This window comes from Triticum urartu, chromosome 4A, assembly GCF_056163025.1.
Source record: "Triticum urartu cultivar PI428250 chromosome 4A, HENAU_Tu73, whole genome shotgun sequence".
NCBI lineage: Eukaryota > Viridiplantae > Streptophyta > Magnoliopsida > Poales > Poaceae > Triticum > Triticum urartu.
Window position 1 is genome coordinate 590768102 of NC_141876.1, and position 25598 is coordinate 590793699.

Genomic DNA, 25598 nt, shown 5'->3' on the forward strand with positions numbered 1-25598 from the left:
CTGCTACATTCTGTAAGTAGTACTACTTCTGTCATTAAGTCTCTCTATATAGCTCAGCTCTTTCATTGCATGTATTTATAATTATCCTCACTATATTAATAATGCAGATTGAAGATCATCGAATTGAAGAAAAGACAAGTCGGCGATATTGGGTTCATTAACACAAATCTCATAGATGCAACTGAGGTTAAATTTCATGCTGAAGATACCGAGGCCAACTTGCTACGATCATTCAAAATAAATGAAAACAAAGATATAATACTCTTTCCTTACAACTTCAAGTGAGTGTTACTGTCTTGTGCATATTCGGTTTCCCTTATATATTAGCCAAGGTTATAGTAATGTAATTGATGAGTTATGCATGCGTGCGCAGGTTCCACTATATTCTCCTAGAGATTAAGCTTGAGCAGGGAGTAGTAACTGTCTTAGACTCGAAACGAAAAGATCCCCAGGAGTATGTGGACATGACTGAAATGCTCGAGAAGTAAGTTAAATCGATCATTATCCACCATATCAGCAACTTTGTTCATTTCTGATATCAAATAATTGTTTTCTTTGTCTGGCAGGGTTTGGAGAAAATTCACCAAAAAAGCTCCGGGACTGCCGAAGAAGCTGGAATTTAGACACCCAAAAGTAAGTACTATAGTAGCATGTTCCGCGCATCTCCTAGTGATTCAAGCGCTAGTTTCATCAATACCATTTGGCATTCTGGCTTATCAGTTTGATTGACCTCTATTTCTTATAAAGTGGTTGTGGCAGGAACAAGGGAATGATTTCTGTGGATACTATGTTTGCAAGTCCATCCGCCACACGACCTGTGAGCGGGGCTACTCTGACGAACAATATGAAGTGCGTAAATAACAATATTCACAATTTTATTTTATTACCATCATTTGTGTTGAGTTTCATTCATTCATATATATATGTATTGACCCCCTTCTTCAAATTAGATGATTGCTTCCGGCGTGCCTGCTGCGTTCATTGTACGCTGGGCGTGCTTGCCGGCCGGTGGTGTGTGCTGCCTTTTGCTGTTATTGCGTGTGTGCGCGTGATATACTAATGTGTGCGTGATGTACTGTGGTTCTTCCCTTGATTATCTCCCATACCGATCCATTGATTAATTCCTGCAGCAGCTGAAAGGAGAAAAGAACAGGAACTCAGAGGCTATATTCATCCTTCAAACCAAATAAAATATGGGATAACCTCACCCATCAACCAAACAGAATAAATGGCTATCCCTAGCCAGCTGGATAGGGATACCCATAACCACCCTGGTATCTCCCAGTAACCAAACACACCACATCCAACCACATGTTGGTTCGCTGACCTACACATCTTGATCATGACTCGATCAAAGCGGAATCTTGCACTTGTTGCTCTTGCCCCGATCAAATAGCGTCATCGTGCCGCCGCCGTGTTCCAATCACTCAGCACCCTCGTGCCACAGCTGCCTAGTATATATGCATGTGTTGCGCCCTGCACGTCCACGGCAAGGGGCGCTCACTCATTGCATCCATGTCGGATTAGCTAGAGACAAAAGAGGCTGGCCACATTCGCTTCGTCCAGAAGAAAGAGGGAGGAGGAAGAAATCGCCTGGGCCCCTTCTCTGCCGACGCACGCCATTTCCTTTTCTTTGACCCCATCACACGCAACCTCCCATCCCCCTTGTCTGTGGCACCCCGGCTCAAAGAAACCGGAACGCCCCGTATTCCAGCCCAGAGATCGAGGAGAAGTCTTCTGGAATACGACACTGCTTAGCATAGAACAAACCAGCTTTCTATTATTACACGAATATGGATACAAGGTCTCCGATATTACAATGAATAACATCGGCACGGCGACACTACGCCATCCTCAGTTGCTCTATGCAAGCAGCAGAACAACTCGAAGCAGCGGAAAAACTACTGGCAGTGGAACAACGACGACGGTGGTGAACTCCAATCCGCAGGGACTCTGGCTGGAACGCTTATCCTAGCTCGCGAACACAGGAATAACACCAAACAAGCAAGCAATCCAGACACGGCCTGCAAGCTGGCATGACACGCCAGGTCAGTACATTGAATGTACTTGCAAGCTCACAATTAACCAGAAGCATTCAAGACAAACAACAGCATGGCAATTACAGGTTAAGCAGGAATTAACATGAGATCATCATAACAACATGACATGAGCAACATGACATTCAAAGTAATACTCCCAAAATAATATCAGCTACCATCATGAAAATAATCATAATAGCCACTAAGAATCCAAAGGCAACACGAACATGATACAACTAGAACAATATGAGCATAGCATGAACATATAAATTTGACGACACTAGCATGCAACATGATGACATTATATGCATTATTTATTCCGCTCGGGTTATCTCATAACCATCACGCGCCTCACTTACCAACCTCGGACATCACACGATCATCTCAGGATCAAATCAAGCTTGGTATAAACAATACCGTAGTAATCATTAAATGACCACAAGGAGCTTGATCTTTACCCACGATTCTCGCACAATATCACGAATATCCAACAAACTCGGTATCCTCGATACCACGATGATCTTTCCGGCGATCACAACCATGACCAACACTTGGTCTCAAACCGTGATCCTTACGGCGATCACAACCACGACCAATATTTGGCTCGTGATCCTTACGGCGATCACAACCACGACCAATATTTGGCCCGTGATCCTTACGGTGATCACAACCAACTTATCTCATCCTCGAACCGGGGTTGTTATTAATCAAGTTCTTATTAATATTGTTGACTCACGGTGGGACCGACACGAACTAGGCCCTTATCCGCGGGCACGGCTATCGATAGATTTAGTATACACTCTGCAGAGGTTAGTACACTGTACCCACACCATGGAACCCATGGCCTCGCACTCCCATTCGGGTGGACCAACGGCGTTCCGACAAAACCGATCTATTGTCATGACACTCTCCCGGCCACTCCGACCCAAATCCCCAACGGGCTGGTCCTGGGTGGCCCTGTGTCTACCAAAGACACCCCACCACCGTCGTGGTCAAAACTCCCTCACGGGGACCGGATCCATAAAAACAATGGGCACACAAGGTTATGTCTGCTTACCGGGCCATGGTACGCACGCCCATAACCTTCCCTCGTGGGAGGCACCGGCGAGATGCATGACAATAGACCCAGTTAGGACCCCCCCATAAGGTAAGCGTGGTTGCTCTGGTCATTTTCGATCTGGCGGCACCATGACTCAGCCAACAGTTGTTCAAGTTCAATTAAATCCGGTTAAACTTGAATGCAATATGCTGAGCCATGATAAAATAACATGATGCAATTACAATGCATGAACATGATATCAGCATAAGCACGGATGCAACATAACTGTCCATCATATCGACTATGAAATAATCTCCAACTGAACATGGCATAATGACAAGCATAAATATTACAAGTGCAACACTACTCTTAGTATAACATGTCATGACCACTAGCATCATCCATAAATAACATGCAAGAACTCATCAATAACATCACCAAGTAGCACATAACCAACTAACAGCAAAGGAACAACGCATATTAACAGTACTCGATAACCGACGTTAGTCATGCACCGAAGAACATGACCAACCCAACATGTACTACTATCAAGCATGGCAATATGAAAGTAATACTAGCAACTAGCAGGGCATGATAACTAGGTGCATAACAACATAGCAAACAAGTAAGCACAAACCCAGAAGCATTTCCGAAACAACAAGAACCATATTTTAAACAAGCAATCATTTAATAAATGTTCAAGTTGAAAACCATGGCTACTGCATGACTATCATGCAAGTGGGTATTGTGGATTGCCTGGGGATGAAGAATACTCCGGGGAGAAGTGCGGTGAAGCCACGGAAAGAATTGCCGGAAACAGTTCTCTCTCGGAGGGGCTGTTTACGTGCAAGGGCAAAAATGTCATTTTCACAGTGTCAAACCATAGTGAAAATGAAACCAACAGAACGGGCTCGACGAAACAAAGAAGTGGGCTTTGGAATCACCTCATTTGGAGTTGTGGTTAAAAAGATATGAAGGGTTGAAGTTCAGGGACTTTTCTGCAAAAATAGCATCACAAATAAGTCCCTGAGTGGATAAGGCAGAAGCGCAAAGTTAGAAATACGCTTTCTGTTTAAGAAAACGCATTCTGGGCTGTAGCAGAGAGGAAATACGTTTTCAGTAAAAGAAAACGTACTCGGAGACAAATACGCTTTCTTTACGCGAAAACGTACATGAGTGGTTTACGTTTCCACTTAAACACGTGGCAGGGGCTTGAGCAGCTGACGTGCGGGTCCCACGAGTGGGGCCCGTCACTTATCCAGCTCAGCGTGGCGGGGCCGGGCCCTGGGTCGATGACGCGTGGGGCCTGCCTTATCCACTCCCTCCGCCTAGCTCCTTCTTCCTCCTCCCGCGATCGAGAGAGGCAGAGGCGAGGCCGACCGCCTCGATGGCGAGTCCCGGCGACTCTGGCCATCTCCCGCGGAGCTCGGCTCACCGGCGTGCTCGGGAGGAAGCGGCGCATCGGATGGCGTAGGGTACGGCCACCGAGGAGCACCGAGGCGAGGGCAGCTTCGAGGACGGCGGACAGTGGCTTCGGGCAAACATGGGCATATGGCCACGGGCACTCCGGCGACAAATGGAGGGTTGGGGAAGGGTCTCCGGTGTGTGGGGAAACTCGTGGAGCGGTCAGGGAGTGGAGGGGTGGCTCGGATAGATCGGATTTAAGCTGAGCTTCGCGGTGGCCATGGCAGCCATGGGGGTCGGGGAGAGCTCCAGAGGCTCATTGGAGAGGCTGGGCCGAACCAGGGGAGGGTTGTGAGGCGGGTGGTGAGCTAGGAGGGGCTCGGGGAGTGCCATTTATAGGCACGGGGCGAGGTGCCGAGCTGGCACCGCCGCGGACGCGTGTCCGGCGCCGCAGACGTGTGCCCTTGCTCGCGAGCTCGCGGGTAGGAGACGAGGGAGGTGCAGTGGAGGTCTCACGGGGCAGAGGAGGCCAAGGGGGAAGCAGAGGAAGAAGCCGAGCACCATTAAAGCCTCGGTCGGCTACAGCTCGCCCGTGGGCGCGCGGCGACGAGCGCTGACGGAGGGGCGGACGGAGCGGGAGAGGGCTCCAGGAGGACGGCGACGACGCGGGCCAGCTGTGGGACATGATCACGAGCACGAAGACGACGAGAGGGAGAGGGGCCCGAGCAAGAATCCATTCAGCTTGCGTCCATGGCATGCCAAAGAGGTGGTGACCACGTGAGCTGGAGGGGAGAAGGTGCCAAGGGTTGCCAAATGTTGTCTAGGGTGTATTCCATCATGGGGAGGGTTCACCTGCGGTGGTAGATTGGTTAAAAGTGACACGGTTAAATGGCAGTTAACCTTTGAAGTTTACTGCAGTAAACTTTGAGGAGCACTGGCGATCCACAGGAGAGGGATTGGAAGCAAAGGATTTGTCTGGTAGATTCAGGGTAAGAAGGACTTACATCCTGGTAATTTTGAGAAGAATTGGACCACTAATTAATATAGTTGCTTTACAACTAAGTAATCTGGTTCAGAATGAAGATCATGATGATGCTGTCAAATGGAGAAGCCACTTGAGCTGAACTTTGGCAAGGCAGGCTTATTTGGCCATATGAAGATTCTGCAAAAGGTTTCATACCATTGGATAAACCAAAATGGTACTTCCGTCACAAACATTTCCACTGCCCAGAAACTTGCAAAAATTATAGAGGAAAAATTTCTTAATGAAACATGCCCAAAATGGGTGGAGGTAAGTTATATGGATGATAGAAGGCCTAGAAAAATTGGCAGCCATAATGGAGCAAGATAAAATATACTTGCTTTACAATCTAAAATTTTGGGCAGAATCAAAGAATTGATGGTGAGCTCACATGGAGGCATGAAATGTTCTCTACTTTGGTGGAGAGTGACGATTTGGTTATATGAAGGGCCATGCAAAATTTCAACTCATTTGGATATGCGTAGCTTGTACTTCCTTCACAACCAGTTCCCTCAGACAGGAACTTTGGAAAATCATAATTAAATAATTACTAGGCAAATGTTGTTGCATTTTGGCATGTGGCAACGATATGGACAGGAAAAGGTGTCCAAGGAGTTTGAGGTCATTTGGGCAAAGATAAATGGCACTTGCTTCACATTCTGCCATTTAGGGCAGAATAGGAAATGAATTATTTGAGCATGATGATAAACATGACAAATGAAATATTTTGCCATATTTGATAAATATATGACCCAGACAATTTATGAGAATTATTTGGGATTTTTGGGAGTGACAGAAATATAGGTTGCTTCACAACCTAGGGCAGACAGGGTTATTCCTTTAATGGAAAAGGAATATTCCCAATAAAAAGAATATTGGGATTTGGGCTAGGATGAAAATTACAGGGTCTAGGGAAGGATTTGGGTATGACAAGCCACTCTGGAAGCAAAGAAGAGTTCATCTTCTTCAGTTTCCAGACCACAAAGCCACGGAAAAAGAAAACTCAAGAAAAAACCTCAGAAAAAACAAAAGAAAAAGAAAGGGCCAAAAATCAGGCTGTCACAAACCTTACCCCCTTAAAGAAATCTCGTCCTCGAGATTCGGTTGCTCAGGGAACAAGTATGAAAATACTGACTTAAGGAAATCATTTCCAAATCGGGTATCCTTTGTCTTATTTTTGTTCCCATTAAATTTTTATCTGACTGTCCTTGGGGTGGTTTGCTTTAATATATCCATATTCTGACAGATCTCCCCTTGCTTGTTCATGCTTATACAGGCTCTAATTTCTTTTTAGATCTGCTGACTTAACTGACTGTGATTGATCCTCACGACTGAAATATATGTCGGTCTCACAAATCCAAAAGTGATTTCCGTTGGGTGTGTCATCCGACACTGACAATCTTTCATGAAGTGGTGATCAGATTTTTCTAGTGGACACCCAAGCTCTAACTCCTTGCATTGGGTTTCTCCACTAAATGCAGGTCCTTCGGGTTCCAAACAGTGAGTTGGGTCATAACCGCTTTCATGGCAGATTCTGGCTTATCGCGGAAATTTCTGAATCATCTTAACTGGTTCCACTATCTTGAGTATCGGATCCGTACCAAATATTTGATTTTCGCTTATCGTGGCTAGCATAAGAGTTTGACCTGTATGATAATATCTGCAGACTGGACTGACGGTGGTTCTGCACCACGCGGGTCTTGCAACAATTTTCATACCTGCATCACTGGTCTTGCTCCTTCATTATCGTTTTCTTGGTCTGGATCCCTGGCTGAAAGAGCTGGGTCATATTGCTTCTTTGTATCACCATAGGTACAGTCGGTGCAAATTTTTTCGGCAATCGTAGCTTATCCTTATTCTTCTGACAGGGTACCCCATTAAATGGCAGGTTCAACACCCCTCAATTTCTGACCGCATGAAAATGATCATCCGAACCTTTGCAAGAAATCAGCAAATAAATCAGTAGTCACCAGAACGGCCTTTACAACTCAGATCTGGGACATTACTGAAATAACTCAACCGCAGCTCATCAGGATCATTTTCCAGGTTCACAAGGACTTGCATTGAGCTCCTTGATATCGTCAATCCTCATAATCCTTTGTCACACTGCGGTGTATACTGGCTTTCTTCTCTTAACCATCCTCACGTGGTTGTCAAATCCTCATCCGAATGACTTGTAAGATCTTGGTGGTATGCCCACCGCATATATATGAGAATCTGATTCCCGAGACAGACGTGTATTCTGACTGATTCTTGCTTCTGACCAAAATGTTGTGGATCTGATTCTTGAGATTCACTGTCATATGCTGTCAATTCACAGCGTACTACCTTGTACCAATGTCTTACTGAGGAAAAGTGGTTGGCTCATGCTCGAAACTTTCATCGGGCAGCTTGCTGAAGAAGACTGGGTATCGTGCTTCAGAAGCTTACCCCCTTAAAGACGTTGCTGGGGAAAGACTCAGTACCTTATGCCGGAAGCTTTTGCGGTTGCTTACTGAAGAAGGCAGAGTACCTTGTACGGGAAATCATCCATGTATCATACTGAGGAAGATACATGAATCTTGCCTTGGAAGATTTTCGGGTATCTTGCGAGGAAAATTGGGTTGCTTACATCAGAAGGTTCTTATTGTGATATGTGGACCGATTTCCACATATATAACCATCTTAAAATTTTCGTTCTTGATTTCTTGCATGAACGGGGTTTTGCAGGCCGGTATGTATTTTTTTAAAATGATCATTTTCCACATATATAACCATGCGCCTCATTGAAGAAACCATCTTAAAATGATCCTTATTAATACGGCATGTATTCAAAAAGGAGGATAATTTCTTGCATAACCACATATCCTTTTTGAATACATGCCGTATTTTTTTCTTGCTTCCAGGTACATCCGGTTCCAAAATTATCCTCAATGAAAAATTAAACTTGTTTCTGAGCCATACATTTGATAATATTCTGTCAACCTTGCACACAATTTATCTTCTTGCTGATGATCCTTTCTGCTATGAGGAGTGCACACTGAGGGAGACTTGACTCTCAGTAACATGATCAGATATCCCCTAATCTGAATGCACTCGGCTGAGAATTCCATACTGTTGTGAGGAGTGCACGTTAATGCAAACTTCATACTGACATTCCATCCAGGATTTCTTTTGTATTCAGACGAGCTATTTCCAATTTCACTGCAGTCTACTGACAATTCCATTCTGTTTAGCCGAGTTCAAATATATGCATTTCTTGCTGACTCTTCGGGTCTGGCGTCGTCTGACGAGCAACTTTAATAGGGGAAAAAATTTGTAACACCGAAGGCCCAAAGAAAGAAACAAAAGAAACGACTAAAACAAAAGCACACAAGCATACTACTAATTTAATTAATCAAGCAATCATCACACATTACTGCTACTCACAAAATAATATGCATGCACACCTAAGCACACAAATCTTGCAGAAACTCTGGTATTACGGTCTAATATGCTGTGGCGGTGTGCACGAAAATTATATCCATGTGTGGAAGGAGTTGGCGTAACTGAAGCTACACCAAGCACTGGCTGAATAGTGGCTGGATCTGGATGGATACACAGGTGAGAACGGTCTTGACGATCAAGTAGCGAGACACAAAAGTCACGACCACCTCATTATCAAGCATACGAAGGGAATCGTACCCGTCCAAAGAATGAAATGACTGTTGGAAATATGCCCTAGAGGCAATGATAAATTGGTTATTATTATATTTCCTTGTTCATGATAATCGTTTATTATCCATGCTAGAATTGTATTGATAGGAAACTCAGATACATGTGTGGATACATAGACAACACCATGTCCCTAGTAAGCCTCTAGTTGACTAGCTCGTTGATCAATAGATGGTTACGGTTTCCTGACCATGGACATTGGATGTCGTTGATAACGGGATCACATCATTAGGAGAATGATGTGATGGACAAGACCCAATCCTAAGCATAGCACTAGATCGTGTAGTTCGTATGCTAAAGCTTTTCTAATGTCAAGTATCATTTCCTTAGACCATGAGATTGTGCAACTCCCGGATACCGTAGGAATACTTTGGGTGTGCCAAACGTCACAACGTAACTGGGTGACTATAAAGGTGCACTACGGGTATCTCCGAAAGTGTCTGTTGGGTTGGCACGAATCGAGACTGGGATTTGTCACTCCGTGTGACGGAGAGGTATCTCTGGGCCCACTCGGTAGGACATCATCATAATGTGCACAATGTGATCAAGGAGTTGATCACGGGATGATGTGTTACGGAACGAGTAAAGAGACTTGCCGGTAATGAGATTGAACAAGGTATCGGGGTACCGACGATCGAATCTCGGGCAAGTATCGTACCGCTAGACAAAGGGAATTGTATAAGGGATTGATTAAGTCCTTGACATCGTGGTTCATCCGATGAGATCATCTTGGAACATGTGGGAGCCAATATGGGTATCCAGATCCCGCTATTGGTTATTGGCCGGAGAGGTGTCTCGGTCATGTCTACATGGTTCCCGAACCCGTAGGGTCTACACACTTAAGGTTCGGGGACGCTAGGGTTATAAAGGAAGTTTGTATGTGGTTACCGAATGTTGTTCGGAGTCCCGGATGAGATCCCAGACGTCATGAGGAGTTCCGGAATGGTCCGGAGGTAAAGAATTATATATAGGAAGTGCTATTTCGGCCATCGGGACAAGTTTCGGGGTCACCGGTATTGTACCGGGACCACCGGAAGGGTCCCGGGGGTCCACCGGGTGGGGCCACCTGCCCCGGGGGGCCACATGGGCTGTAGGGGTGTGCGCCTTGGCCTATATGGGCCATGGGCACCAGCCCCAAGAGGCCCATGCACCAAGGGATAAGGAAAGGAAGAGTCCTAAAGGGGGAAGGCACCTCCTAGGTGCCTTGGGGAGGAGGGACTCCTCCCTAGCCGCACCCTTCCTTGGAGGAAGGGCCAAGGCTGCGCCCCCCTCTCCCTTGGCCCTATATATAGTGGGGGAAAGGGAGGGCAGCCGCACCTAAGCCCTGGCGCCTCCCTCTCCCTCCCGTGACACATCTCTCTCCTCCTCGTCTCTTGCGGTGCTTGGCGAAGCCCTGCTGGAGTGCCATGCTCCTCCACCACCACCACGCCGTTGTGCTGCTGCTGGATGGAGTCTTCCTCAACCTCTCCCTCTCTCCTTGCTGGATCAAGGCATGGGAGACGTCACCGGGCTGTACGTGTGTTGAACACGGAGGTGCCGTCCGTTCGGCACTAGGATCATCGGTGATTTGAATCACGACGAGTACGACTCCATCAACCCCGTTCACTTGAACGCTTTCGCTTAGCGATCTATAAGGGTATGTAGATGCACTCTCCTTCCCTCGTTGCTGGTTTCTCCATAGATAGATCTTGGTGACACGTAGGAAAATTTTGAATTTCTGCTAGGTTCCCCAACAATGACATGGCAAGATAACAGTGGAAGACTGGGTAGGGTAGCGGTGAAAAACAAGGCTCGCTGGCATTGCCCTTTTTTGATAACCAAGATCAGCAAGGGTTGCCAAGGGGACGAGATGGATGGCATGATTCAGGATAGAAACAAATCTATCACCGAAATAATATGGGTGGGTGGCGGAAAAAAATAATATACGCGACACCTGAGCATAACTCCTGCAAATGGTGGCTGGAACTCTGGGTACCAGGGCATCACTCTGCTGGGACAGAGATGAAGCCGAATCACCAAAGAGCAGACATGCTAAGAAGGAGGGTGCAGGCGGTGGACTGAAAATGATGCCACCTACACTCACAAGATTAACCATAGTGACAAAATAATAATTTATATGCATGCTATGCGGCAAACAAATGCAACAATCAAGTGCAACAAACCAACTGGGGTCTATACTACCGCTTTCTAACGTTCGCGCGGGCTAGGGCATCCTACAGCCAGACCTGCTCTGATACCAAGCGCTGTGGCATCCCGGCTCAGAGAAACCGGAACGCCCCGTATTCCAGCCCAGAGATCGAGGAGAAGTCTTCTGGAATACAGCACTGCTTAGCATAGAACAAACCAGCTTTCTATTATTACACGAATATGGATACAAGGTCTCCGATATTACAATGAATAACATCGGCACGACGACACTACGCCATCCTCAGTTGCTCTATGCAAGCAGCAGAACAACTCGAAGCAGCGGAAAACTCTAGCAGCGGAAAAACTACTGGCAGCGGAACAACGACGACGGTGGTGAACTCCAATCCGCAGGGACTCTGGCTGGAATGCTTATCCTAGCTCGCGAACACAGGAACAACACCAAACAAGCAAGCAATCCAGGCACGGCCTGCAAGCTGGCATGCCACGCCAGGTCAGTACATTGAATGTACTTGCAAGCTCACAATTAACCAGAAGCATTCAAGACAAACAACAACATGGCAATTACAGGTTAAGCAGGGATTAACATGAGATCATCATAACAACATGACATGAGCAACATGACATCCAAAGTAATACTCCCAAAATAATATCAGCTACCATCATGAAAATAATCATAATAGCCACTAAGAATCCAAAGGCAACATGAACATGATACAACTAGAACAATATGAGCATAGCATGAACATATAAATTTGACGACACTAGCATGCAATATGATGACATTATATGCATTATTTATTCCGCTCGGTTTATCTCGTAACCATCACGTGCCTCACTTATCAACCTCGGACATCACACGATCATCTCAGAATCAAATCAAGCTTGGTATAAACAATACCGTAGTAATCATTAAATGACCACAAGGAGCTTGATCTTTACCCACGATTCTCGCACAATATCACGAATATCCAACAAACTCCGTATCCTCGATACCACGGTGATCTTTCCGGCGATCACTAAAGGAAATATGCCCTAGAGGCAATAATAAAGTTATTATTTATTTCCTTATATCATGATAAATGTTTATTATTCATGCTAGAATTGTATTAACCGGAAACATAATACATGTGTGAATACATAGACAAACAGAGTGTCACTAGTATGCCTCTACTTGACTAGCTCGTTAATCAAAGATGGTTATGTTTCCTAACCATGAACAAAGAGTTGTTATTTGATTAACGAGGTCACATCATTAGTTGAATGATCTGATTGACATGACCCATTCCATTAGCTTAGCACCCGATCGTTTAGTATGTTGCTATTGCTTTCTTCATGACTTATACATGTTCCTATGACTATGAGATTATGCAACTCCCGTTTGCCGGAGGAACACTTTGTGTGCTACCAAACGTCACAACGTAACTGGGTGATTATAAAGGAGCTCTACAGGTGTCTCCAATGGTAGATGTTGGGTTGGCATATTTCAAGATTAGGATTTGTCACTCCGATTGTCGGAGAGGTATCTCTGGGCCCTCTCGGTAATGCACATCACATAAGCCTTGCAAGCATTGCAACTAATGAGTTAGTTGCGGGATGATGTATTACAGAACGAGTAAAGAGACTTGCCAGTAACGAGATTGAACTAGGTATTGGATACCGACGATCGAATCTCGGGCAAGTAACATACCGATGACAAAGGGAACAACGTATGTTGTTATGCGGTCTGACCGATAAAGATCTTCGTAGAATATGTAGGAGCCAATATGGGCATCCAGGTCCCGCTATTGGTTATTGACCGGAGATGTGTCTCGGTCATGTCTACATTGTTCTCGAACCGTAGGGTCCGCACGCTTAACGTTACGATGCCAGTTATTATGAGTTTATGCATTTTGATGTACCGAAGGTTGTTCGGAGTCCCGGATATGATCACGGACATGACGAGGAGTCTCGAAATGGTCGAGACATAAAGATTGATATATTGGAAGCCTATGTTTGGATATCGGAAGTGTTCCGGGTGAAATCAGGATTTTACCGGAGTACCGGGAGGTTACCGGAACCCCCCGGGAACCATATGGGCCTTAGTGGGCTTTAGTGGAAAGGTTAAAGGGGCAGCCCAAGGTGGCTGCGCGCCTCCCCCTTCCCCTAGTCCTATTAGGACTAGGAGAGGTGGCCGGCCCCTCTCTCTCTCTTTCCCCCCTTGGAATCCTATTCCTACTAGGATTGGGGGAGGAATCCTACTCCCAGAGGGAGTAGGACTCTCCCGGCGCGCCCAACCTGGCCGGCCAGCCCCTCCCCCTTGGATCCTTTATATACTGAGGCAAGGGGCACCTCTAGACACACAAGTTGATCCTTGAGATCGTTCGTTAGCCGTGTGCGGTGCCCCCTGCCACCATATTCCACCTCGATCATATCGTTGTAGTGCTTAGGCGAAGCCCTGCGTCGTTAGAACATCAAGATCGTCACCACGCCGTCGTGCTGACGGAACTCTTCCCCGACGGTTTGCTAGATCGGAGCCCGGGGATCGTCATCGAGCTGTACGTGTGCTAAGAACTCGGAGGTGCCGGAGTAACGGTGCTTGGATCGGTCGGATCGGGAAGACGTACGACTACTTCCTCTACGTTGTGTGATCGCTTCCGCAGTCAGTCTGCGTGGGTACGTAGACAACACTCTCCCCTCTCGTTGCTATGCATCACCATGATCTTGCGTGTGCGTAGGAATTTTTTTGAAATTACTACGTTCCCCAACAGTGGCATTCGAGCCTGGTTTTATGGTTTGATGTTATATGCACGAGTAGAACACAAGTGAGTTGTGGGCGATATAAGTCATACTGCCTACCAGCATGTCATACTTTGGTTCGGCGGTATTGTTGGATGAGACGACCCGGACCAACATTACGCGTACGCTTACGCGAGACTGGTTCCCCCGACGTGCTTTGCACACAGGTGGCTTGCGGGCGACTGTCTCTCCAACTTTAGTTGAACCAAGTATGGCTACGCCCGGTCCTTGCGAAGGTTAAAACGGAGTCTATTTGACAAACTATCGTTGTGGTTTTGATGCGTAGGTGAGATTGGTTCTTGCTTAAGCCCATAGCAGCCACGTAAAACTTGCAACAACAAAGTAGAGGACGTCTAACTTGTTTTTGCAGGGCATGTTGTGATGTGATATGGTCAAGGCATGATGCTAAATTTTATTGTATGAGATGATCATGTTTTGTAACCAAGTTATCGGCAACTGGCAGGAGCCATATGGTTGTTGCTTTATTGTATGCAATGCAATTGCGATGTAATGCTTTACTTTATCACTAAGCGGTAGCGATAGTCGTGGAAGCATAAGATTGGCGAGACGACAACGATGCTACGATGGAGATCAAGGTGTCGCGCCGGTGACGATGGTGATCATGACGGTGCTTCAGAGATGGAGATCACAAGCACAAGATGATGATGGCCATATCATATCACTTATATTGATTGCATGTGATGTTTATCTTTTTATGCATCTTATCTTGCTTTGATTGACGGTAGCATTATAAGATGATCTCTCACTAAATTATCAAGAAGTGTTCTCCCTGAGTATGCACCGTTGCCAAAGTTCGTCGTGCCCAGACACCACGTGATGATCGGGTGTGATAAGCTCTACGTCCATCTACAACGGGTGCAAGCCAGTTTTGCACACGCAGAATACTCAGGTTAAACTTGACGAGCCTAGCATATGCAGATATGGCCTCGGAACACAGAGACCGAAAGGTCGAGCGTGAATCATATAGTAGATATGATCAACATAACGATGTTCACCATTGAAAACTACTCCATCTCACGTGATGATCGTTATGGTTTAGTTGATTTGGATCACGTGATCACTTAGAGGATTAGAGGGATATCTATCTAAGTGGGAGTTCTTAAGTAATTTGATTAATTGAACTTTAACTTATCATGAACTTAGTACCTGATAGTATCTTGCTTCTTTATGTTGATTGTAGATAGATGGCTCGTGCTGTTGTTCCGTTGAATTTTAATGCGTTCCTTGAGAAAGCAAAGTTGAAAGAAGATGGTAGCAATTACACGGACTGGGTCCGTAACTTGAGGATTATCCTCATTGCTGCTCAGAAGAATAACATCCTGGAAGCACCGCTGGGTGCCAGGCCTGCTGCTGGAGCAACACCAGATGTTATGAACGTCTAGCAGAGCAAAGCTGATGACTACTCGATAGTTCAGTGTGCCATGCTTTACGGCTTAGAATCGGGACTTCAACGACGTTTTGAACGTCATGGAGCATATGAGATGTTCCAGGAGTTGAAGTTAATATTTCAATCAAATGTCCGAATTGAGAGATATGAAGTCTCCAATAAGTTCTATAGCTGCAAGATGGAGGAGAACAGTTCTGTCAGTGAGCATATACTCAAAATGTCTGGGTATAACAATCACTTGATTCAGATGGGAGTTAATCTTCCAGATGATTGCGTCATTGACAGAATTCTCCAATCACTGCCACCAAGCTACAAGAGCTTCGTGATGAACTATAATATGCAAGGGATGAACAAGACTATTCCCGAGCTCTTTGCAATGCTGAAAGCTGCGGAGGTAGAAATCAAAAAGGAGCATCAAGTGTTGATGGTTAACAAGACCACTAGTTTCAAGAAAAAGGGCAAATGGAAGAAGAAGGGGAACTTCAAGAAGAACGGCAAGCAAGTTGCTGCTCAGGAGAAGAAACCCAAGTCTGGACCTAAGCCTGAAACTGAGTGCTTCTACTGCAAGCAGACTGGTCACTGGAAGCGGAACTGCCCCAAGTATTTGGCGGATAAGAAGGATGGCAAGGTGAACAAAGGTATATGTGATATACATGTTATTGATGTGTACCTTACTAGAGCTCGCAGTAGCACCTAGGTATTTGATACTGGTTCTGTTGCTAATATTTGCAACTCGAAACAGGGACTACGGATTAAGCGAACACTGGCGAAGGACGAGGTGACGATGCGCGTGGGAAACGGTTCCAAAGTCGATGTGATCGCGGTCGGCACGCTACCTCTACATCTACCTTCGGGATTAATATTAGACCTAAATAATTGTTATTTGGTGCCAGCGTTAAGCATGAACATTATATCTGGATCTTGTTTGATGCGAGACGGTTATTCATTTAAATCAGAGAATAATGGTTGTTCTATTTATATGAGTAATATCTTTTATGGTCATGCACCTTTAAAGAGTGGTCTATTCTTGATGAATCTCGATAGTAGTAACACACATATTCATAATGTTGAAGCCAAAAGATGCAGAGTTGATAATGATAGTGCAACTTATTTGTGGCACTGCCGTTTAGGTCATATCGGTATAAAGCGCATGAAGAAACTCCATACTGATGGACTTTTGGAACCACTTGATTATGAATCACTTGGTACTTGCGAACCGTGCCTCATGGGCAAAATGACTAAAACACCGTTCTCCGGTACTATGGAGAGAGCAACAGATTTGTTGGAAATCATACATACCAATGTATGTGGTCCGATGAATATTGAGGCTCGTGGCGGATATCGTTATTTTCTCACCTTCACAGATGACCTAAGCAGATATGGGTATATCTACTTGATGAAACATAAGTCTGAAACATTTGAAAAGTTCAAAGAATTTCAGAGTGAAGTTGAAAATCATCGTAACAAAAAAATAAAGTTTCTACGATCTGATCGTGGAGGAGAATATTTGAGTTACGAGTTTGGTGTTCATTTGAAAAATTGTGGAATAGTTTCGCAACTCACACCACCCGGAACACCACAGCGCAATGGTGTGTCCGAACGTCGTAATCGTACTTTACTAGATATGGTGCGATCTATGATGTCTCTTACTGATTTACCGCTATCGTTTTGGGGTTATGCTTTAGAGACGACCGCATTCACGTTAAATAGGGCACCATCAAAATCCGTTGGAACGACGCCTTATGAACTATGGTTTGGCAAGAAACCAAAGTTGTCGTTTCTTAAAGTTTGGGGCTGCGATGCTTATGTGAAAAAGCTTCAACCTGATAAGCTCGAACCCAAATCGGAGAAATGTGTCTTCATACGATACCCAAAGGAGACTGTTGGGTACACCTTCTATCACAGATCCGAAGGCAAGACATTCGTTGCTAAGAATGGATCCTTTCTAGAGAAGGAGTTTCTCTCGAAAGAAGTGAGTGGGAGGAAAGTAGAACTTGACGAGGTAACTGTACCTGCTCCCTTATTGGAAAGTAGTACATTACAGAAAACTGTTTCTGCGACACCTACACCAATAAGCGAGGAAGTTAATGATCATTATCATGAAACTTCAGAACAAGATGCTACTGAACCTCGTAGATCAACCAGAGTGAGATCCACGCCAGAGTGGTACGGTAATCCAGTTCTGGAAATCATGCTACTAGATCATGATGAACCTACGAACTATGAAGAAGCGATGGTGAGCCCAGATTCCGCAAAGTGGCTTGAAGCCATGAAATCTGAGATGGGATCCATGTATGAGAACAAAGTATGGACTTTGGTTGACTTGCCTGATGATCGGCAAGCAATTGAGAATAAATGGATCTTCAAGAAGAAGACTGACGCTGATGGTAATGTTACTGTCTACAAAGCTCGACTTGTCGCAAAAGGTTTTCGACAAGTTCAAGGGGTTGACTACGATGAGACCTTCTCACCCGTAGCGATGCTTAAGTCTGTCCGAATCATGTTAGCAATTGCCGCATTTTATGATTATGAAATTTGGCAGATGGATGTCAAAACTGCATTCCTGAATGGATTTCTGGAAGAAGAGTTGTATATGATGCAACCGGAAGGTTTTGTCGATCCAAAGGGAGCTAACAAAGTGTGCAAGCTCCAGCGATCCATTTATGGACTGGTGCAAGCCTCTTGGAGTTGGAATAAACGATTTGATAGTGTGATCAAAGCATTTGGTTTTATACAGACTTTCAGAGAAGCCTGTATTTACAAGAAAGTGAGTGGGAGCTCTGTAGCATTTCTGATATTATATGTGGATGACATATTGCTGAATGGAAATGATATAGAATTTCTGGATAGCATAAAGGGATATTTGAATAAGAGTTTTTCAATGAAAGACCTCGGTGAAGCTGCTTACATATTAGGCATAAAGATCTATAGAGATAGATCACGACGCTTAATCGGACTTTCACAAAGCACATACCTTTACAAGATTTTGAAGAAGTTCAAAATGGATCAAGCAAAGAAAGGGTTCTTGCCTGTGTTGCAAGGTGTGAAGTTGAGTCAGACTCAATGCCCGACCACTGCAGAAGATAGAGAGAAAATGAAAGATGTTCCCTATGCTTCAGCCATAGGCTCTATCATGTATGCAATGCTGTGTACCAGACCTGATGTGTGCCTTGCTATAAGTTTAGCAGGGAGGTACCAAAGTAATCCAGGAGTGGATCACTGGACAGCGGTCAAGAACATCCTGAAATACCTGAAAAGGACTAAGGATATGTTTCTCGTATATGGAGGTGACAAAGAGCTCACCGTAAAAGGTTACGTTGATGCAAGCTTTAACACTGATCCGGACGATTCTAAATCGCAAACCGGATACATGTTTACATTAAACGGTGGAGCTGTCAGTTGGTGCAGTTCTAAACAAAGCGTCGTAGCGGGATCTACATGTGAAGCGGAGTACATTGCTGCTTCGGAAGCAGCAAACGAAGGAGTCTGGATGAAGGAGTTCATATCCGATCTAGGTGTCATACCTAGTGCATCGGGTCCAATGAAAATCTTTTGTGACAATACTGGTGCAATTGCCTTGGCAAAGGAATCCAGATTTCACAAAAGGACCAAGCACATCAAGAGACGCTTCAATTCCATCCAGGATCTAGTCCAGGTGGGAGACATAGAGATTTGCAAGATACATACGGATCTGAATGTTGCAGACCCGTTGACTAAGCCTCTTCCACGAGCAAAACATGATCAGCACCAAGACTCCATGGGTGTTAGAATCATTACAGTGTAATCTAGGTTATTGACTCTAGTGCAAGTGGGAGACTGAAGGAAATATGCCCTAGAGGCAATAATAAAGTTATTATTTATTTCCTTATATCATGATAAATGTTTATTATTCATGCTAGAATTGTATTAACCGGAAACATAATACATGTGTGAATACATAGACAAACAGAGTGTCACTAGTATGCCTCTACTTGACTAGCTCGTTAATCAAAGATGGTTATGTTTCCTAACCATGAACAAAGAGTTGTTATTTGATTAACGAGGTCACATCATTAGTTGAATGATCTGATTGACATGACCCATTCCATTAGCTTAGCACCCGATCGTTTAGTATGTTGCTATTGCTTTCTTCATGACTTATACATGTTCCTATGACTATGAGATTATGCAACTCCCGTTTGCTGGAGGAACACTTTGTGTGCTACCAAACATCACAACGTAACTGGGTGATTATAAAGGAGCTCTACAGGTGTCTCCAATGGTAGATGTTGGGTTGGCGTATTTCGAGATTAGGATTTGTCACTCCGATTGTCGGAGAGGTATCTCTGGGCCCTCTCGGTAATGCACATCACATAAGCCTTGCAAGCATTGCAACTAATGAGTTAGTTGCGGGATGATGTATTACAGAACGAGTAAAGAGACTTGCCAGTAACGAGATTGAACTAGGTATTGGATACCGACGATCGAATCTCGGGCAAGTAACATACCGATGACAAAGGGAACAACGTATGTTGTTATGCGGTCTGACCGATAAAGATCTTCGTAGAATATGTAGGATCCAATATGGCATCCAGGTACCGCTATTGGTTATTGACCGGAGACGTATCTCGGTCATGTCTACATTGTTCTCGAACCGTAGGGTCCGCACGCTTAACGTTACGATGACAGTTATTTTGAGTTTATGTATTTTGATGTACCGAAGGTTGTTCGGAGTCCCGGATATGATCATGGACATGACGAGGAGTCTCGGAATGGTCGAGACATAAAGATCGATATATTGGACGACTATATTCGGACACCGGAATTGTTCCGGGTGAAATCGGGATTTTACCGGAGTACCGGGAGGTTACCGGAACCCCCCGGGAACCATATGGGCCTTAGTGGGCTTTAGTGGAAAGGTTAAAGGGGCAGCCCAAGGTGGCTGCGCGCCTCCCCCTTCCCCTAGTCCTATTAGGACTAGGAGAGGTGGCCGCCCCCTCTCTCTCTCTTCCCCCCCCTTGGAATCCTATTCCAACTAGGATTGGGGGGAGGAATCCTACTCCCAGAGGGAGTAGGACTCTCCTGGCGCGCCCAACCTGGCCGGCCAGCCCCTCCCCCTTGGATCCTTTATATACTGAGGCAAGGGGCACCTCTAGACACACAAGTTGATCCTTGAGATCGTTCCATAGCCGTGTGCGGTGCCCCCTGCCACCATATTCCACCTCGATCATATCGTTGTAGTGCTTAGGCGAAGCCCTGCGTTGGTAGAACATCAAGATCGTCACCACGCCGTCGTGCTGACGGAACTCTTCCCCGACGCTTTGCTGGATCGGAGCCCGGGGATCGTCATCGAGCTGTACGTGTGCTAAGAACTCGGAGGTGCCGGAGTAACGGTGCTTGGATTTGTCGGATCGGGAAGACGTACGACTACTTCCTCTACGTTGTGTGATCGCTTCCGCAGTCGGTCTGCGTGGGTACGTAGACAACACTCTCCCCTCTCGTTTCTATGCATCACCATGATCTTGCGTGTGCGTAGGAATTTTTTTGAAATTACTACGTTCCCCAACAATCACAACCATGACCAACACTTGGTCTCAAACCGTGATCCTGACGGCGATCACAACCACGACCAATATTTGGCCCATGATCCTTACAGCGATCACAACCATGACCAATATTTGGCCCGTGATCCTTACGGCGATCACAACCAACTTATCTCATCCTCGAACCGCGGTTGTTATTAATCAAGTTCTTATTAATACTGTGGCTTTAATGGCCGAGCTGGCACCGCCGCAGACGCGTGTCCGGCGCCGCGGACGCGTGCCCTTGCTCGCGAGATCGCGGGTAGGAGATGAGGGAGGTGCAGTGGAGGTCTCACGGGGCAGAGGAGGCCAAGGGGGAAGCAGAGGAAGAAGTCGAGCGCCATTAAAGCCTCGGTCGGCTACAACTCGCTCGTGGGCGCGCGGTGACGAGCGCTAACGGAGGGGCTGACGGAGGGGGAGAGGGCTCCAGGAGGACGGCGACGACGCGGGCCAGCTGTGGGACATGATCACGAGCACGAAGACGACAAGAGGGAGAGGGGCCCGAGCAAGAATCCATTCAGCTCGCGTCCATGGCATGCTAGAGAGGTGGTGACCGTGTGAGCTGGAGGGGAGAAGGTGCCAAGGGTTGCCAAACGTTGTCTAGGGTGTAGTCCATCCTGGGGAGGGTTCACCTGCGGTGGTAGATTGGTTAAAAGTGACACGGTTAAATGGCAGTTAACCTCTGAAGTTTACTGCAGTAAACTTTGAGGAGCACTGGCGATCCACGGGAGAGGGATTGGAAGCAAAGGAGTTGTCTGGTAGATTCAGGTTAAGAAGGACTTACATCCTGGTAATTTTGAGAAGAATTGGACCACTAATTAATATAGTTGCTTTACAACTAAGTAATCTGGTCCAGAATGAAGATCATGATGATGCTCTCAAATGGACAAGCCACTTGAGCTGAACTTTGGCAAGGCAGGCTTATTTGGCCATATGAAGATGCTGCAAAAGGTTTCATACCAATTGGATAAACCAAAATGGTACTTCCTTCACAAACATTTCCACTGACCAGAAACTTGCAAAAATTCTAGAGGAAAAATGTCTTAATGAAACATGCCCAAAATGGGTGGAGGTAAGTTATATGGATCATAGAAGGCCTAGAAAAATTGGCAGCCATAATGGAGCAAGATAATATATACTTGCTTCACAATCTGAAATTTTGGGCAGAATCAAATAATTGATGGTGAGCTCACATGGAGGCATGACATGAGCTCTACTTTGGTAGAGAGTGATGATTTGGTTATATGAAGGGCCATGCAAAATTTCAACTCATTTGTATTTGTCTTGCTTGTACTTTCTTCACAACCAGTTCCCTCAGACAGGAACTTTGGAAAATCATAATTAAATAATTACTAGGCAAATGTTGTTGCATTTTGGCATGTGGCAACGATATGTACAGGAAAAGGTGTCCAAGGAGTTTGAGGTCATTTGGGAAAAGATAAATGGCACTTGCTTCACATTCTGCCATTTAGGGCAAAATAGGAAATGAATTATTTGAGCATGATGATAAACATGGCAAATGAAATATTTTGCCATATTTGAGAAATATATGACCCAAAAAATTTATGAGAATTATTTGGGATTTTTGGGAGTGACAGAAATATAGGTTGCTTCACAACCTAGGGCATACAGGGTTATTCCTTTAATGGAAAAGGAATATTCCCAATAAAAAGAATATTGGGATTTGGGCTAGGATGAAAATTACAGGGTCTAGGGAAGGATTTGGGTATGACAAGCCACTCTGGAAGCAAAGAAGAGTTCATCTTCTTCAGTTTCCAGATCACAAAGCCACGGAAAAAGAAAACTCAAGCAAAAACCTCAGAAAAACAAAAGAAAAAGAAAGGGCCAAAAATCAGGCTGTCACATTGTCCCTCTCACAGCGCCGCCCCAAGCGGCGGCGATGTCGGATCTCTCCGTCTCGCGGGGCCAGCCCTTCCGTTCGCGCCGGACGCCGTCGTATGGAGGCCCGGGCTCGGGCAGCCACCGCGGCGTCGTGTGCACCGGCAGGTGCTCTGGGGACTGCGCAACGAGGGACTGGGGGGCTGCGTCCGATCGTGGGTTCCGGATCTGAGCCGCCGTCTCCACGTCCTCCTTCCTTCCACTCGATTTGTCGCCTCCACCCTCCCTTGCCCCCTCCTCGTCTCGTCGGTCCGGTGGACGCGGCTCTCGTCGATGATCGAGGCAGCGACGTTGAGACAACATACGTTGTGGGAGAGGAGCTCGACTCACACCCTAGAGTGCAAGGAGGAAGCAGGGGGCGGCGGCCTTGGAGAGAGGGTTGGACGCTTGCGACAGCGGTGGAGGAGCCACACTTGCCGGCTGCAGCGACTTCTCGGAGAGGTGTGTTAGAAGTATAATTATGTTTAAGTTAGAGATTAGGAGTTAGAGATAGGATTGGTTTAAACCATGTACGACTTGTCCCCTACTCCAAGTCTCTCCCATATTGTACTCTATATATATCCCACATCTGGGTCAGATCAATACAACACATAATTCTAGGATTTCACATTTTCCACATGGTATTATAGCGGTTAGTCTCACGACGCCGATCCTAGGACCTTCCACCACTTTCGCAGTGTGCCACCCCGGGGAGATTAATCTCCTCTCCCCGGGGGTGGGGTACCCACTCGATCAAAGATCAGATCGGTTCCATAGTTTAGATGAAATTCCGTAGGTTTTTTTTTGAGTTCTTAAAGATTCATTCACTAGATAGATTCAATTAGCCACCAAATAAATCAGATTGACCCTTCTCACAGGTGAAGAAATCCAACAGATGGGTTCTTCGAACGGTGGCCTAGCGCCGCCAACCTCCCGCGATGGGCGACACATCGGCGAGTGTTGAACACGCCGCGACCGCCCCAGCTAGCTCTTCACCGAGCGACTTCTTCGACGATAGAAGAGCCCCACGTGCTCCCCGGGCGGCACGGTCTCGATCTCAACCCCAAGCTGCGTACGGACATCGACATGCAGATCCGAACAGTCGGCCGGGACGCGCCGGCACAAACTTCATCGCCCCGTAGCTACCATCCTCGGCAGCATCGACGATGCACAACAGCCGATCACGGGAGGGCAACGCACGGCAAACTGCAGCCACGTGCTCTAGCAGTGCGGCTACGCCTCCATGCAATCTGTCCGGCCGGGTCGACCAGCTCACGCGCGACACGACTCGAGCGACTCCACGTTGCAGCTCCAAGCCAATGGTCGCGACATGGTACAGGGCTCCCGGCGAGAGTGCAGCCGGCAGGGCGTGCGCACAGGCCCAGGCGGAGGTAGCCTGGTGTGCGCGCTTGCAACCTAACTTGCGTCCGCTCAAGCAGCCACGAGCCACTTCATAGCATGGCATGGTTTCAACAACGACAAAATAACCACGTACGTGTAGCGCCAGTGACACCAAGGATTGCACGCGTCTACATCGGCTTCTTCTGCTCTGGACTACGCCAACAACGATCTACACCGAGCCGGCAAACTGCACCGAGCGAGCGAGATTGTGCACCATGCACAAGCGCACGTCTACACTGAACCAACGTAGCGAACCTGCATCAAGCCGCTGATCTGCAACTACACCGACACCCTCCGAGCCGAACGCAGTCAAGCTGTAAGACTACGTCGGGCTATGAGCCAACATACTTCATCAGCACTACGCGACATCGACACGTCGTCGCCGCGGAGGGACGTCTTGTAGCGGCGCATCATCGTCGACATGCCGCTGCAACGTCATCGCCGACATGCCGCTGCAACGTCATCGCCGACACTGCCAAGGTCTCCATCAACGTCTTCTTCACCAACATCTTCATCAACACACCGCCGCCGCCTCATCCACAAGATAGCCACCTAGCGTCCTCTGACAGACTTTTCTGCAAGACGCGACATCGACGACGGCAATGACCGCGTTACGACGACGGCATCGACCGCATCATCCACGACGGACGACTGCGTCGACATGGCGTCACTATAGTGACGACCCCTACACGGCCACACGGTTCTGGCAAAACCGATGTGTGCTCAATGTGTTTCCTCTGGTCTTGGCAAAACTGGTGGACTCATCGCCGACGGCACCCTCTGACATCCGCAAGGTGCATCGTCCACGACTGCAGCTCCGTCATCTACAACATCGCGCAATTTTTTGCGCCTTCGGCTTTGTGCAGCTTCAACATCCACGACTATCTCGACCACGGCTACATCACATGATCGGCTACCCCGACATTGACATTCATGGCTACGTCTACAGCAACACATCGGCAACCACTCCAGTCAACATCGTCCGCGTCATCACTAGCGTCCACGCCACTCCCGCTGTGACTGCGGGAGGGAATAGAGGAGAAGGCAGGAAGGCACCAGAAGGGGACGCAGTCACCGCCCTAGGTGCCAACCCATCAGAGACGCAGTTGATGATGGCGCAGCGGAGAAGGCGGCGGAAGCACAAGAGTTCAAATTCAGTCATCATCGTCCGCTTCACTCCCGCTACGACTGAGGGGGAATGTTAGAAGTATAATTATGTTTAAGTTAGAGA

The 25598-nt window shown here is 46.6% G+C and overlaps 1 long non-coding RNA gene across 2 annotated transcripts; it reads right to left on the minus strand.

The window, feature by feature from the left end:
• Window positions 1–231: 231 nt before the first annotated feature.
• On the minus strand, window positions 232–5431 carry LOC147976938 (uncharacterized). 2 transcript variants are annotated; one of them, XR_015601744.1, is made up of 4 exons: window positions 4214–5431; window positions 4023–4076; window positions 3835–3914; window positions 232–2031 (listed from the first exon to the last, which is right to left on the minus strand). It is a non-coding gene; the product is annotated as an uncharacterized LOC147976938 (long non-coding RNA). The 2 variants fall into 2 exon arrangements; XR_015601743.1 differs by having other exon boundaries at window positions 232–3914; window positions 4214–5430.
• Between the last annotated feature and the right edge of the window lie 20167 nt (window positions 5432–25598).